General features: G+C 41.0%; 1 protein-coding gene across 1 annotated transcript in view; it reads left to right on the top strand.

The window, feature by feature from the left end:
• The window catches only part of LOC102072471 (uncharacterized), a 67,396-nt gene extending 57,704 nt beyond the window's left edge, over positions 1 to 9,692 (top strand). The window contains exon 15 of the mRNA XM_074537379.1: positions 4,111 to 9,692. The gene's annotated coding sequence lies outside the window, so the exon portion shown is untranslated. The remainder of the gene's footprint in view (positions 1 to 4,110) is intronic.
• The last annotated feature ends 7,337 nt before the right edge of the window (positions 9,693 to 17,029 follow it).

Raw genomic sequence — 17,029 nt, 5'->3', positions numbered from 1 at the left:
GCTCCTCCTCATTGATTCCACACAATCATGTTTGGTTCCATGAGGCTCTTGAACCAAGTTTGGAAGCTTTGCCTAATTTGAAGAGAGGTTTGGATTTGACTTTGTACTCAAGTCTGAATGCAGCAACATACAGACTTCAACTCTGTGGCTGTATATAGGAATGCACATACTGTTATTAACACTTTTTTCCCTAAAATGTAGTACTAGGAACTTTAAAAATACAGGTTTTGGGAATCTGGTTAGGAGTAGATCTGAGGAAAAATGAGAATTCATGAATTTTGAAATATATTCTCCTTCTTGAACAAAAAAACCAACCAACAACAAAAAAACAACAAAACAAACCCAAATCAAACAACCAACCAAAAAAACCCCAGAAACAAAAAAACCCAAACAAAACAAAACAAAAAAACATTAAATCCTCCCCTCCCAAACAAACAAAGAAGAGTAAAATATTTCTATCTCACCAAAAAGTCCCCCACTAAATTATTGATTTTTTTGGCTCTGATAGTGTTATTTTCATTTGCTGTAAAGACACCAAGTGCTGTGGATCAGCTCGGTTAACCTGTATTGTTCTGACTCAGAGGGGCTGTAACTCAAAAAGAGGTAAGAAAGAGAAGCACAGGGTGCCTCTGTCAGGCTCCCACATCACCCCATGCTCCTGTGCTACTCTCGCTCAGGAATCCTCCCCTCACCATTGGGGGAAGCTCCTTGCATCCCACCAAAACCAGGATGTGCAGTCCAGCCAAGGAAGCCCCATCAGAAATAAGCCACCATCCTTATGTAGAATCCAGCTGCAAGGCAGGTGGTGTACTTGGCCCCAAACATTTAGACTGGTTTAACGAACAGTAGTACCGGGACTCAGATTTGACTTAAAACTGGATTACTTTGTATTGATTTTTCCAATTCAAATTATACATATTCAGTGAAAATGCCTATTTTTGCGAATACTGCGTTTTTCTCCCTTCTTAATTAAGTAGCAAAGTACTAAAGTATTTTTAAATGGGCTGATGTAACTATGATGATGACATATCTGTTGTTCAGGACTGACTGATACTATTAATTTACATGGCTTAATTCTTCAGTGTAATGGTGACATTTTGTTTGGTTTTTTAACTTTAATTAGCTAAATCAAGATTTACTGATTGGACTCATCAGATCAAGAAAAATCTCCTAAACTGAAAAGGAATTACTAAAATACAGAAGCGAGAAATTACCTTTTTATTAATTCCCCAAAATCTTTATCAGATACACACTATCTATAAATACCTGGAATTTCTGGTAATAATGATCATCCTGGCCTTACATGAAGACAAGAATTTTTGCCACTTTTTATCTTCTTTTTCTGCAGCAAATCTCTGAAGTAATTTTTCAGCATGGTTGATATTGCTGCAACTCAAAGCTTAACCTGCTGTAATGAGACTTGAGTTTCTCCATTTGGCTAACACACTTCCAGCAGTGAAAATCACAGTACCAGTGACTTTTTTCTTTATTTTGTACCACAACTAAATTGGAGGAAAAAGTCTAAGAGCTTCCATGTATCAGTAGCAGTGCCAGCAACAAAACTGAGTATGAAACATTAAATTCACCTTTCCAGGAAACAGTAAAAATAAGCATATTTAGAAGTATGTTCATATTCTTGGTATGTTGCAAAACGTGGTTTTCAGTTTTATTTTTTGGAACTCTTCCTACCTCATGCATGAGTGGGCTGTTTTACACTCTCATGGAAATAAACCATGGTAGCAGAGACAATACCCTCAGCTGTATGAGGGAACACAACTCTTGCAATGGGAGAGATGAGAGCACTTTAAGGGGAGAAGAAAAAAGAAAAAACCTCTCATAGGTGAGTCACCATTTTTAACCAGAAGCATCCACTGAGAGCTAGCTAATTAAAAAATTAGAAAGTTAATAATTTATGATGGAGAAGAAAATAGGTAAGCTCCAGAAAGTTATGTGAGATAACAAACCCAACTTTAAGATGGGTAAAACTGGTTGCCTCACTCTTCAGAACATGAAAGGGACAGGGAAAATATTTTTCCTGTCACAGCTGTAAATTGCAAGGTAAATTTAGCCAGGTACCTAAAGCACCTTTTTTGGTGTCTGAGGACTGCCTGGCCAACTCTCAGTTCATTTAAGCAAGGATAAAGTCAAAGTGCCAGCAACTCCCCCTCAAATGCTGCAAGGAAAACCCCCCAGCAGGTATTACCAGCCCCTATTTGGTGGCCACTGCTACATGAGCAAGCCTTTGGAGGGTACCTACCACACTGCAAAAGAGATTGAGTTTAAGGCTTGGTCACTAGCAGCACAGGGATGAGCGTGTAAGGGCAGTGCAACTTCACTGCAGCAAAATGAATCTACAGGACAAGTTCATTTTTTACTTCCAGAAATCGCTGCTTGTTTTGTTTCTCTTGCACAAGAAAAAAGCGTGTCTTAAAGCAGAGCAACTGAAATAAGACAAGTGTAAAAAGTGAAGCCAGCAATGAGTATTCACAAAAGAACAAAAATGGGATTGGTCAGCCTGTTTTGCAAGAGCATGGCTGTTTGGGTAATTTGTGTTCCCAGGAAGAATCTTCCTGAGTTTCATAGTGCTCTCTTTTGAACCATGTTTTTTTTCAGATTCAATCAAGAAATTGAAGTTTAATTCAATTTTACAACTGAAGAGTTTAACCCCCAAGATAGCTTCATTTCCAGCTACCAGATTCAGAGTTCCAAGTACAGCAGATAAAGAGCTGGAAAAAAAAAATCATCCATGATCAGTCAAGAAAATTTTCCAGCTTTTACTAATCTCTTAAAGTAAAACTAAAAAAACCAAAAAGTTTTAGCAAAAGAAGGTATCCTATTTCTTTGCCTCACTCTCCAGGCAACAAGTCAGGGAATTAAAATGCTGTTTACAACAGAGATGCAACCTTACAAAAGAAATTAGTAAAGACGCACTTTGTGGAAGTCACCTAAAATTCAGAACAAAGGTTGTGAGATTTTTAAATGGTATATTTCTGCACTTAACTGCTAATAAAAGTGGGTACTAATTGTTAGGCCCAAGAGTTATATGGGAGGGACAATTAACATGTTGTTCTGTTTTTGAAGTATCTGTCTGCATTAACATAGGGCATTGTAGTGCAGATTACATTGAAATGCTGACTACTCTGCTGTAATATTGCTAAGAAGAAAACAGTCCTACAGCAAAGAACTGATATTAGTTAACTTAGAAAAGGTGAGTATTGCTCTGGTTTTGATATTTTAGATGGTCTGCTTGATAAGTAAATAGATATATTAATTTCTCACACGGATTTGACATTTCCTTTCACAAGTAAATGGTTTCCACTAGGAGTTTTTAACCTAAAACAAAGCAGTTTTGTATACAAACAATGCAAAAGTTCTGACATTAATGCCAACTTCTCCCTGCTAAATCTCACAGGATAAAAAAAAATAAGTTTTAGATTTTAGTTTTAGAGCAAAATCATGTTGCTGTTGGTCAGGTTAGTTTTCTTTGCAGCCGTCAGCCCTGTCTAAGAGAAACCAGTGCTTCTGACCTGCTGACAAATTACATTTAGATCAATGTAGATCAACAAAGTCAGTATTTTCTATAGCCTTGGCCATATTAGATTTTCAACTTCACAATTTCGTATCTAGTTGTTTTTGTCCAAAGTGCCAAACAAAGAGAGGAAAAGGGGACAGTTGATTGCCACAAGCAGAGCAAAGGAAGCATGTTTGCACATGCTAATCAGTTCCCTCTGAGTGTTTTCGTTTTCCCCTTCGTGGATGCAGGCAGAGTGGGTAGGAACAACAAGGAGCAACTTCTAACCCCACAGCTCTGCTTCTTCCATCATTCCCCCTTGCCCTTTGTTCTCTCCTGCAAACAAAGGAGTTTCTCCTACCGGGTTTCTCCTCAGCCTACCAAGTCTGGCTCCTTTCTGCTCCCATTCCCCCGTGGTCCCTTCCCCCACGGCCTTGTCTGTCTCCTGCCTGTTCCCACTGCTTTTCCATCCTCCCTCCCATCACTGCTGGCTCTTTGTTCCCACAGGGCTCTGGAGATGTGCAGCAGGAGCTCAGCTCTTTCTTTTTAATTAATTTTATTTCTTTTTTTCTTCTTTTTTTTTTATTTTATTTTTTCAGGGAGGAAACATGGAACATTTGAAGGCCCACTGACTGCATATGAGAAGATAGCAGAGAAAAGCAGCAACCATCATATGCCTTAAGAAAATGCTAGCATTAAACACAGCCATGTTTTCCTCTAGAAGATGCACAAGTCCCAAGAAAGACAGTATGCAACTTGCATGCAGCTGTGACAGATTGCTGTGTAAATGATCTGTGCAAGACTAAGAACTTTCCTTCACAGCAAGTTTAACATTTTAAGAAATGCCTTTATATCTGTAAAGGAAAAAGAAGAAGGTGGGGGTGAAGTTGCCTCATAAGATTTTCAGAGAGCTCTTACCCATAGAAATAATGAATGTATTTTCAAATCTGTGTACAGATGTTTCACAAGGAGCTACAGCTTTCTGCAGTGGAGTACAACAATGCCTCACTCAGGTGCACGGTGTTAACCTGCTGCCATGAAGGTGGTCTGGGTAAGAGTGCTATGTTCTTTTTGAAAAGGAAGAAAAAGCACTGCTATCATCTTCCCAGCTTTGGCAGGGCAAATGCCAAATTTTTCAACAAAACCATAAAAAACAACTTTCACCACTACCATAATTTGATTAGGAGCATAACTGCAAAAACAAGTTTAAGCAACCAAGAGAAAATGTTTACAAAGTGCTATGTCTGTTCTTGCCTATTTAAAAATTAACTATATCGTGGCCAAATCCAGGACATAAAGAAAAGTAGGATTGGAAATGAAGCCCTTTTTATTTCTAATCATGTTCTTCAAAAGTCCTGCCTGCTTCCAGGCTATGCTTGAGAGAATCATGTGTTACTTAAAACTGAGTTAATGGAACAAGCAGCAGTCAGAGCAGCCCAGCTTAGATTGCATGGCAGTGCTGAGGAAGCTGAAGGTGCCTACAAATTTGTTATCCCTAATATCAAAGATCAAAAGAGTAAAGTGCTGCTCTGCAGCACAGAACATAAGTTACTTTATAAGGGAATTCTCATGCATCCTGATGAGAACTGGCAGACACTAATAGGCAGTAAAATAATTTCTCTAGAAGTTCACTTCTGCAGTTTGTTTGCATACCTCTCTGGGATAGAAGTAAAATTTGCTAGTGTTTCCCCCTGAATCCTCCTCCCATGCCTTGAAAACAATGAAATTCTATTTGAATTAGGACAACAGGAGAGGCAATTTAAAGGGGCACTAAAGATTCAGTCTCTTAATCACAACTGTGACAAAATGCTGTTATCCTTGCCAGCAATTCCCTGGCAATTTACAGTACTCCAGTGTAAAAAAAGGAGACCTTGCATTGCAAAGAAACCTGACTAGATAACCAGGTCTTCATCCACTGATTCCCCTTTCCTGGCACATTGCACACATCCTGGGGATCACCAGGCACTCTGCCATCCTGAAGCCATTCAGGAGCTACGTTCTGACCCTGACATTGAATTTAAAGTTATTTAGAAAGTGAAGTTAGTGCAGAGGCTGGCTTCTGAATAACCCATTTAATGAGAAGGGCATTTCAGTAGGACTGTGTGAATGCACACCAGCAGCCCCATTAGGCTGCAATAGCACCTCAAGAGTTTTTAACATAGGGGCAACCTAAAACCACTCTGCCTGAACTGTGGTTTCTGCTGCTCGCCAAAAGGGATTCTCTTCCTGCATATAGGATAGAAATTAAATTGTTGGGCAGGTTTCCCCTGCAAGGTCCTGCAACCCTGGGTTGCCACAGGTCTAGGAGTTGTTTTAGCGTATAAAAAAAGAAATACATAATTAGTAATTTGAGAAACATCCGAGGACTTTGAAGATAACATCCCAAAGCAAAGAAGACCTCAGGAAAGAGTTAAGATTTTTTTCTTTTATGTCACTGATGGGCTGATTTCCTGCTGAACAATTGCTCAAATGTAACAAAAAAATGTTGGATAGACAATGGTAAGTTAAATAGAGTTAAATAAAGACATATTTTTAATATCTGCAATATAACTGAAGCTAAGTTAAAATATAAGGAAAAACAGGTTGTGTAAAGGCCAGGAAAATACCCCAAGGATCAATATGAACTTCAAAAGGTTGTGATGTTTTCAACAACTTGTTAATTGCTGGTATATGAGTAAGTGCCAAACCCAAATCATTGCTTCAAATTGTGTTCCAGAGCAAAACACACAGAAATTTCCAACCTTTGTGAAGCAACACAAATAAAAGACTCCACATACTTGTGGGTGATTTTTGAATTACTTTAATTCTTATGACTCTGATTTTTGAATTATTGTAATTCTTATGACTCTCATAGGTTGCTTTGCAAAAGAATCTCTGCTTTCATTACCAATCACTGCTGCTTTCAGGCCTTGAATATTTGAATCTTAGCATTCTTCCTGTGAGATGCTTAAGTAACTAGAAACTGCAGATATGTGTTTTTAGCCTTTAATCTGGACACTTTTGTCAAGAGAAAAACTATTAAATTACCGTAGCTGTTCTTTGGGCAAAACTCGTAAGCCATCTATTACCTGTGTTCCTTTAGGGTGAAAACATTCTCAAATAGGTTTACCTATTTCTTTTGCTTCTCTCTTTAAAACTAGCTGATGGGAAAGGGCAGAAGAAATGTTAAGTGTGATTAACTTATTTTGAAGCATATTGTTAAGCCAGCATCCCATTCCAGAATAGCATATTTCTGCTGACAGCCTTTTTACACAAGATCTTCAGCCAGTTTTCCATGAGAAGTTTCTGACATCGTGTAAGAATAATTTCCTTTTCCTATGAAGTTTTCTTGAGTTATTAATTTATGTAGAATGAAGAAAGTAATTTCAAAACAGACATGAAGTGGGCAATTGCTTTTCCCTTCCTGAGGCTGCCGTGGGTTTGTTCTCTTGAAGCAGGATCTCACCTCTCAGCTGAGGATTTCTAGCCACAGGAGTTTCTCAGGAGAGCTCTTCAGCTGCAAGTGGAAGGGAAGATAGAGCTCCTGAAGCCACCTCAGGATTTCTACTTGGAAGCCTGGTAACAAAACACTGAAGTGAAAATAATTGGAAGTATTTGGGATTTAGTGTCAAAGTTTCTCAGTTGAGGCATCTCAAATATATCCATTGAAAACATCCTCCTGTCCATTACTGTCCAGGTACTGTTCAGTGTTTCTGATCAAATGATGTATTAGCTGGTCTGAGGCTGTTGAAACATCACTTCTAATAGGTCATAGCATCCTTTATAAATAATTTGGTTTCTGGAGATTCTCACATTGCTTTCTTAACTCTGAGATAAATTACAGACAATTTTCTCTTTTCTGAAAAATACCTAAAAACTGTGGCTCTTGTTTTGAATCATGCTTGAAGTTTAATCCAAATTTTTATAGAGGGAGACAAAACTTATCTCCACCAACACTTTAAATATGTTAGGGATCACTGTTTTCCTCTGGTATCTCTTTGAGTCAGAATGTTGATAATGTTAGGAAAACTAATTTTTTTGGAGAAGGACTCAAGGGTGAGATTTTATTCAGTTTGCATCCTTCAGGTTGTTTCTGAAAGGCTCTCTGAAGAATGAGCACTTGTCTTCTCTGTCCTTCAGGACAGCTGGTTGATATCCATAAGGCTTCCTGGAGCTCTGCTTCCTCTTGGAAGGAAATCTGGAATTCTGTGTATTTAGTTGGTTTTTTCTATATTCTTGAGGTTTTTTTACTGGAATGTTTAAGCTAAAAATGTATCAAAATTCTGTGGTGAAACTTAGGCATGAGAATCCAATTCAATAACTTAATTTCTGCTTAAAATTTCTTTATCCAGTGCCATTGATCTTATCACAATGAGTTTGGTCAGTAAAGCTGTGAATATGCTTTCTGTGTCTGAGGGCAGGTGGGAAATGGAGTTTGTGGGGGCTGAATTATCCTGGTTTTCTACAGTTCTTGGGGAATTGTAGGTATTTAGCACCCCTGATTAACAGGTAACTTATTTAGATGTTTAATTGTAGGCAGTCAGGATGAATTTTGAGTTATTTTTCTTCCTTGAGTTTGGATATGAGTGAGGAGAGGGTGGCATTTTATGTCTTGTAAGATGTAAAAGCATGGAGGGAAAGAGCTGGTTTGAGGCTGCATAGCAGCATATGCCTGGAAGGAATGGGGTTAAAGCTAAGCAGAGTAGTATGCCTGCTCCATAGGAGAAAAAATCTTGCAAACAAGATGCATTTATCTGTAAGTGTGTTTTCCAAGACAACCAAAGAAAATGCTAACATGCATGGACTTTCAAAAGTACTCTGTAAAAAATAAAAAGAAAAAAGCAGTTGCTAGACCCTGGGTAGAAACAATTTTCATCTCTGATATTGTCTCTGAATATTTGGTGCGAAACACAGTGATTTTGCTTGAAAATACACGGGGCAGCCAAAAGCTTGTAGCCACTTGTGCCTTGCTGAGATCAGCTTCCATAAAACAGAGCTCCTTTAAAGGAGGTGCCACGCTGTCAGCACATCTGTCTCGGGCAAGCGGAGGAAGCACTGGAGGGGGGGGATTGCTGTTCATTAATTGCATCATATTGAGCTTCCAGGCAGACTTGAGACGGCCAAAAGGTGGAGATTTTTAGGTTCCTCCCCCTACTTTTCTATCTCCTCCCCCCTTCCCAAAATAAGTGTTTTGCCAAAACCTCCTTGTGGCAGAGCAAGGCTTTTAAAAGGAAAGTCAGGAACAAAGCAAGAATTTTGGAGACTAGGTTAATTCCAGTCCTTTCTTTTCTGAAAGGAAGACTTGTAATGTGTGCAGTCTGTCAAGTCACTGCTTCTCAAGGTGAAAATCCAAAAAAAAGTTAAACATATAAACAATAATATTATAGGGTCACAAGTCATTACCCAGCCTTGTAAATACAAGAGTTTTCAACTTCCAGTCATTGATCTAAGAACAAAAATTGTAAGAACTGGGGACATAGTCACACTTTGTTCTGTCGTATTCATGTGTGGATTACTCATGGAAAAATTTCCTATGCTTTCAACAGAAATATTTCTGAGGTAAAATCTGTAGAAACTAGCTGATACTTAAGAACTTTTATAGCATTAAGGGTTCATTAATAAAATAAGCTCGTGGATTTTGCAATTTCTTTATTAGAAATGTATACTTGACTAATTTACTTAATATTGTGCCAGTGTTGTGCACTGTAATCTTGTATTTCTAGATGTAAAATGTGGTGAAGACTTTTCAATGCATCACAGCAGTTGCTTTTTGAATGGAAATATATTTACTACAAGTGTAGACAACTTAATGTGTGAGACAAGACATCTGCCAAGGATGAAGTCTTGAATTAAATCCTATTTTTATCAAAGCTGTCAATGTGTTATGGCTTGAAGTGTTTTCTTCCTAAAAAAAAAAAGGTGCCTTGAAGTTATTTTTCTACTTCTTAGATTGACCCTGTCCTTGACATCTGGACAGACAGAAACAGGAAATTAATTCTTGGGGATACATGACATCTGCCGCAAGATTCTTGAAATGAAATGCACCTGAATTTACTGACTTGGACAATATTGAAATCTTCCTTCTGGTTTCTTTAAAAAAAATTTTGCAAAGCCAGTGTTAAATGCAAATAACAAGCTGTCTAAGGATAGAATTGCAGAAGACTTCGATTAGTAGTGGTTTTTTACTAGTATAAAACAATGAATATAACATGATTGAGATTGGTTTTAATTTGTTTTAATTCAGTTTGTTAAAAAAAATAGCTGAAGAAGGCAAATGAATGTTTGCAACATGTCTGCAAGTTTATTAATGTACTACATTGGCAGGGATGTAAGTGGAAAGTCCATGACTGAATGGAGAAACTCCCATTTCTGCAGTGTCCTCAGGGCATTCCTGGCACTGCCTCCTATGGCACAGGCAGTGATGGTTTTACATGTTGTGGTCCCCACACATTTGTCATTTGCTCCTTATTTATCATCTCTGTTGTACCTGCACGTGGTACTGACAGCACAGATTGCTAGATACAAAGGTAGGGCTTACATGACTCCTTTTTACTGGTGTGGAGGTTTTGTTGTTTGTCCTTTTTTTGTTGTGAGGTTGGGGTTTTTTGGGTTTTTTTTTTTTGGTGGTATTTGTTTTGGGTTTTTTTACAAATTTAATGTGCAAAATGAACCAATGCCTGCAGCATGGTGAAACTAAGTGTACTAAAAGGAGCACTTTGATATAAACATCAGTGCTCCAGAAACATCCCGCAGGAAAAACGCAGCCTTGTTAGAAAATCAAACTGAATTTGCATTACCAGATATCAAAGGTTGTGAATTTTTGTTTTGACATGTAATTACTCTTCATTATGTATTATTAGCCTATTGGATGCTTGCTTGCATTAAAAATAGTTCTAAAGAAAATAAGGCTGGGATATTAGCAATGAAACATTCTGTGTAATATTTTCACTCTGAAGGTTGCTAAAATGAGATCCTTAAGACTTGCCTGAAGTGAGACAGTGAGTCAGTAGAGCCCAGAATCAGCTCTCCTGTCATTAAAACACTTGTGCTGTACATTATATCAATCATTTTCCCATATCTGAACCTGTTAGGTGGCATAAGGCCAAAAGAAGTGGCCAAGACTCAGTCAAGAGAACCTTGGCTGAATTCAAACCAGGAAACTGTAAGGAACATTTGTGTTTGCCAGAGCTTGATGGGTCCATTTAATGCAAAAGGATGAAGTTAGCAAAACATTGTGCATTCCTCATGGAGCCACAAGCAGAGAGCCACAAACATGTCTGTAGGTCCCAGAAGGTGCTCTCCAGGTCTGAGCCCTGTGTGCCAGGCAGAACTTTTGCCCATCGTGTCTCTGAAAAGACCAACAGGAGTTTCTTTAAGGAGCTTGGTGTCAGCAGCTTCTGATTTCTGTGCAATTACCACTTTCCAATGAGTGCAGCCTCCCTTATTTATTCCTTGTCCAGATTTAAATTTAATTTAACTTGTCATTGGTGTGACAGTCCTGTTTTACTGCTCTATGAGGCCCTTCTCCCACATATTTTCCCTCTGAACAGACACCTATCCAGCATGGTGGGCAACATGAGCGCTGTGCACATAATGGGAAAAAGATTAGCAGGGAAATATGGTGGTGGCTTGATCAATTTGTGGATATTTCACTTTCTTAAAGGTAATAATAGGAAAATAGTTAGATGTTTTAGGAAAACAGTTTAGATGTCAATACGAGATGACCTTGTTGGTGAAGTGAGTGTGGGTAAGATGAAGAGTTAGGTATAGAGAACAGAAGTATTTCACATACAGCTTGGAGGAAATAAATTGATTGTGTTCAGTCTAAGAAAGGGTACAGTGGAAGGACACAGAAAGTGGCTCAGTTGATATAAGACCATGCTACATGTGAGTTCAAGATGACTTAAGTCAGACTGACTTTACTGTCCTTCCTTCTGAATCTGCTGCACCAACATGATGAAAACAGCATCAGTTGTACAAAACTGTTGTTGTCAGTTAGTGGAGGTTATCTCAAACCAGATAAAGAAAACAGTTTTCTATCTGAGAGCTTTCTTGCTGATGAGAGGCAGAGAATTTGTTTTCAGTAACCCGTCATTGCTGAAGCTGTCCAAACCCTTTTATTTTGTATGGATGAGGGTGTTACTTAGAGCAAGAAATGGGGAAATAATCTTGGCAGTAAAGAGTTTGGGAAGGGCTGTAAGCTTTGAGGCCACATTCAAGGCAATTGCTAATTCCAAAGCATGAGATAATCTAGATTTAGACAAAATTGACAGATTAATACTAAAAGTCTTATCCTTACTTATAAAATACAAAATAGTGCTCATTAACACTGTTTATTTGCCTTTCCTGTTGACTAGTGAGGAGAAGGAAAAAAATCCCCCACAAAACAATGGAAAAGAGATTGATCTGGTTTTAAAAATTCTGCAGTTACAGATTAGGACTTATATCTCTTTATGTAGAGGTGTTAAGATTCTCTAGCTATGAAACACCCAGTTTGTCTTAATCCTTACAGTAATCTTCATGAAATGTCCAGAATAGAGGAAAAAATGATAGATTTCCAAATTCCTGAAATCTTCTATTGATATTAAAAGAATTGTGAAAGAAAGATTGATTCTTAGCACTGCATACTTTTATAAAGAGAGGTATATGCTTAGGAAAAAGATGGATATTTCCAGTGAAAGTCTGTTTTGGTCATTAATGCCAGCAAATCTGAGGACTTCTGTCCTTAAGACCTGAACACTAGCTTTTTAACCTCCTCCAACATATCTCAGCAAGGAAAGGTGAGTTTACATTAGTGCCCTTTGGGAAGTATATGGACTGAAGTATAAGAAAAGGTGATGTTTATGGTAGGGTGTCCCAACAGGACTCCTGCTAGGACATTTATGACAACACTAGTACTTTCTATGCTCAAATCTCTAGGGTCCCTGTTTGAAGCAGAATATGCCTTCAGTGTGGGATTGGGTGGTTTGTTGTGTGGGGTTTTTTTTGGGGGGGGGGGTTCTTTTTTGTTTGCATGTTTGGGGGTGTTTTGCTGTTTTTTTTTTTTTTTTGTTGTTGTTGTTTTGTTTTGTTGTGGTTTTTTTTTGTTGTTGTTTTTTTTTTTTTGCTTTGTTTTAGTTTTTGCTCGGTTGGAGTTTTTTAAATTTATCCTTTAGGCCAGGATAATGCAGTACCTATTATTCTACTACAAGCTGTCCCTCTTGGCAGCTCCCAATGCAACGGCCTGTTAAGAGTGGTGAGTGGCTTTTGTTTGTGTCATCTCCTTGCTCCCACTAGTTCACACAGGAAAATTTGGTTTAAACAGCTCTAGTCATCTAAACAATATTGTTAAGATATTGAAAAAGATATTCTAGGTTAAGATATTCTAGTCCCACGTTTGCTGATTTCACCTATCTTTGTGCCAGACACTCTCTTAAGGACTTTCATGGGATCTCCAGTTTATTCTGTTGGGTTTCTCCAGCTGGTGCTGTCTAGTGCAACAGGAGCTGAAGCCACTGGAAGTTTGGTCATTGACTTTCATGAGGAAACCTCAGGATTTGAGCATTTGAGCTGGAGAGGGCACTTAGCAGTACTCAAGCAAAGATCTGACTAAGTCAACGGGAGTTCTGCCACCTTCCAAAAATGCAGAATGGCACTCTGCCTTGCCTTGCCCTCCCAAATGGGGGGGAAGCAAAACAAACAAACATCAACATGCTGTGCTCCGCTCAGACTACTTGAAAAAGTTTCTCAAATACGTGTTTGCATCCAAACCTGTGAGAGAAAAAGTTATATTAAATACTAAAAGTGGAGATCCTGAAATGTACTTATCCCAGGGTCTTAATACCCACATTAATATGGACAAAACAGCTATGTTTTCACAGGCTATCCTGTCCTATGTAAGTATATGTTAGCAAGCTGGGGTTACAAAGCAATGAGTTCTTATAAGAGCTCTGCTCTTTCAACACAGTCTTTAGGTTTTGTGTAAATCTTATTTATAAGAAAAATTATGTGCCAGGTTAAGCAAGATCCAGAACCTTCCTAGGAAAATGACATTTACATGCACATCAATGCCTCAATAGTAGCACCAGTAGGACATTCCTCCCCAGTGTCCAGGAAAAAGCAGCTGACAAGCAGCGCCGTACATCTCAGTTACATATATAATGATAAATGTTCATTTTTCTTAAGGGGAAAAAGGGGGAAAAAACCCAGGTGGTGGGAAGACAGGTGTTTGCTCTTCAGAGAATTAGAGGTGAGAGGTTTTGACCCTTGGAAGGTGGGTTTCATCCCCGGGCTCAATGGGTACTGGCCCAGCCCGGAGCGGGCAGGGGAAATGGGGGACAGGGACAGGAGGGACACGGATCTGGCCCCAAATGTGGCATTAATCGCGGGTGTTCCCCCCAGAACTGCAAGCTGGAAGATTTTTAAACAAACAGCTCCAATACTTGAACACACTCCGGCGTTTCGGCACGGCATCCTCAGGCGGTTAAAGCTGCAGAGGGGCAGCTGGCACCCTGGGACCGCAGGGACGGGCTGGTTCCCGCTGGGAAGGTGTCTGGGGATCGCCGCGTCCCGGGGAATAAGGCAGGGAATGACGGACACGGAGCCTTCTGAACACGAAGTAACAGCTGGAGGCAACTAATCTTCCCATGCGAGAGGGAAAGTATTGCTATAAATCGGGAATCTTTATAGCTGTGCTGCTGGAGGAAGTTTTTTGGCTGTAAAAACTGTCATGCACGGCAGCTCCCGCTGAAAAGACTCTGGAAGTGGGGAGTCCTCTCTCCTGAGAACCAAAGTGCAATTAAGATCAGAAAGAGGGGGGAGGAAATAAAATAAAGACGACAGGAATCCGAGCTGAGGAAAAACTTTACGGTTTGGGTCTCTTGGTTCTTTTGGAGCAGTTGTTAGGTTTTATTTTAATTTTTTATGGCATTTCAAAGATTTTACATAACTCCTGGAAACTTTTTTTAAAATGTCCATTTCAAAATTTAAAATTACAAAGACTTTTTTTTTTTTTTAAAGACTAGCTAAATTGGAGAGCATACTTTATTTTTCTGGGATGAGCAAGTCACTCATTTGCTAACTATTAAGTAAAATGTGGTATATATCAAATCAAATCGAACTTCAACTCTCTTCTCTCTGCCAAAAGAGAGCGATCATTGCAAAAAAATTGACCATAGAGGTAAGTGTCTGCTGCTGAAGGGCTTCCCATTCCTTGAGTTCATATAGAGGGATATATATAGAGGGATTGGATATAGAACTACTGGATGTATAGATTGGATATACAGAACTATTCCTTCCTTGAAGCATCCATCTGGAAGAATTAAATGGTGTTTTAAGAGCTCAGATCACAGAAACACAATTTCAGATCGTCTTTAATTATTTGATTTATACTTTTTCAGAACAGTTCATATTGCACCAAAAGCGCTCCGTCGCTTTCAATTCCGGCTGTTCCCGCTGCTTTCGGCTCTCAAACACGTTCATTGTCAGGTGGCGTGGAGCTGAGGAAAAGCTGAGGCAAGAGAGGACCCACCACCACCACCACTGCTCTTGTTCCCTTTCCCTTGCGACTTGTGCAAGGGGTGAGCAGTCCTTCTCTCCCTGTCACCTGCACGGAGCTGTCTGCGAGTTCTTCGGGGCCAGCCCCTCCTGACACTCGGCTTTTTCAGGACCGAGATGCTCGAAATGTCGCCTTCAAAGCACAAACCCAGAGTTGGGGCTGCCGTGCTCGTGCGGGGCTTGAGAGCTCCTGGGTTTTGCTAGGTCGGGGTTGCTTGTTTAGACCGGAGCACCTTCAGTGAAATAAACGCCTGATAGCGAAAAGATCATCTCCAACTATGGCTAGCAGAGACCGCGCATCCACTTAGTAAACTTTGCCCGTAATTTATTTGCAAATCCTGCTTTCCCCTTCCGAAGAGGACAAAAAGCAGGCAGTAGGGGCTCAGGCAGAAAGAGCTTTAAGAAACTTTAAAGCAAGAATTAATCTGAACGGATAACATTTTTTTCTCCTGGTGCTGCACAGTGGTTGAAGAGAGGTGGCTTGAGGAATTCGCCTTGTCAGATTGAAGGAGAAAAAAAGCTGAGTAAGTGAACAATGGTGCTGTGTAATGAAAATACAGCCCTAAGCCGCAGCTACTAAACCAAAAAGGACTGAATCACCGCCTGCATCCCGCAAAAGGGACCCTCAGCGTTGCCTTCCCCTGCTAGCCCTAACTTCCAGCTCCTTCTGCTGCCAGGCAGCTTGACAGTGTATCCCGGGCACCTTCTCCTAAAATCTGAAAAATCCCAGCAGCGATGGTGCGCGGTGTTTGGAGAAGAGGAGATGCCTGTTTTAAAAACAACTCTGATTTTTACGCCGCTCCTCTTCTTTTTCCCTCTCCTTTGCTCCCGTTTAAAGAACTTGTTATTGTTTAAAGAGACCCCATTGAACTATTTCCTGCTCATTGTCACCTCTCTCCCCCTCGCCCTCTATCCAGGGATTCTCACGGAAAGGTAATAAACTTCCCTCACACCACAGACCGTCGCAGCTCCGGAGAATGCAAACTATTACAACACCGGCCGGCGGGAGTGCTTCAGAGCATCCCTCTTTTCCCTCGTCCCGGCCCTTGTTTTTGCATAGAGTAACTTTAAAATAAATTCATCCCGTTGCAAAGTCTCACCCATGAGTTTCTCCCCTCTTGCCCGCAGGAACTCGCGGGCGTTTCTCCCTCCTACACGAAACAAAGCCTTTAACTATCGTTCTGTTTTTCAGAAGTATGTTTTTATTTACGTGGGACGGCGGGTGGCTGTTTTCAGATTTTAAAAAAATTACTTAGGTGGGACGGCTCGCAACCATCGCCGTCGAGCATCTCGGCTGCGAAGGCGCAGCCTGTGCTGATGCTGAGAGGCAAACTCTGCCGCTTTTCCCGTGGGCGGGTCATGGGCTCGCTGAACGCGGGGAGTGCCCGGTTTGTGCAGCCGCTGGACAGCGCGGTCTCAGCTCTCGGGCTGATTTTCCCGCAAGGTTTGTCCCCCCAAGGTTTCCCCGCGGTCCCAGCTCTCGGGCTGATTCTCCCCTCAAGGCTTGCCGCTGCCAGCCGCGCCCTTCCCTGCAGCAAAGGTTCCGCCGAGGGGGCAGGGGCAGGTGCGGAGGAAGCGGCGTGCGGGGCGGGGTGCTGCTGCCAGCCTGCTGTCAGACTTCCCGTTTTTTCCCCTAAATATGAACCCGCGGCGGGAGCGCCTCCCGTCCAGCCTGCCCGCCGGGAAGCGGACCGGGGGTCTCGCAGCGCTAGGAGGCGGGAGGGTGCCGCGCTGGCCGGTTGTGAGGCTGTTGCCGAGATGGGCCATTTCCTCCGCGGCTGCCGGAGCCCCGGCCCCGGCGGCTTTGATAGAGGTGCAAACATTTGGGGGCAGATTTACATAAAATAGCCGCGTTTAATCCCGCGGGCCGCAATTAACATCACAGGCTCCCGCGGGCCCCGTTCTGATATGGCCGCGGGCGGCCAATGGGCAGCGCCGCGCGCGCTCATCAAAGGCGCCGCCCGCCAATCAGCGCGGCCCCCCCGCCGGCGCGCTGATGTCACC

This window comes from Zonotrichia albicollis, chromosome 3 (genome assembly GCF_047830755.1).
Source record: "Zonotrichia albicollis isolate bZonAlb1 chromosome 3, bZonAlb1.hap1, whole genome shotgun sequence".
Taxonomy (NCBI): Eukaryota; Metazoa; Chordata; class Aves; order Passeriformes; family Passerellidae; genus Zonotrichia; species Zonotrichia albicollis.
The sequence above is the reverse complement of the archived record's forward strand: the minus strand, read 5'-3'. Positions and strand labels throughout refer to the sequence as shown.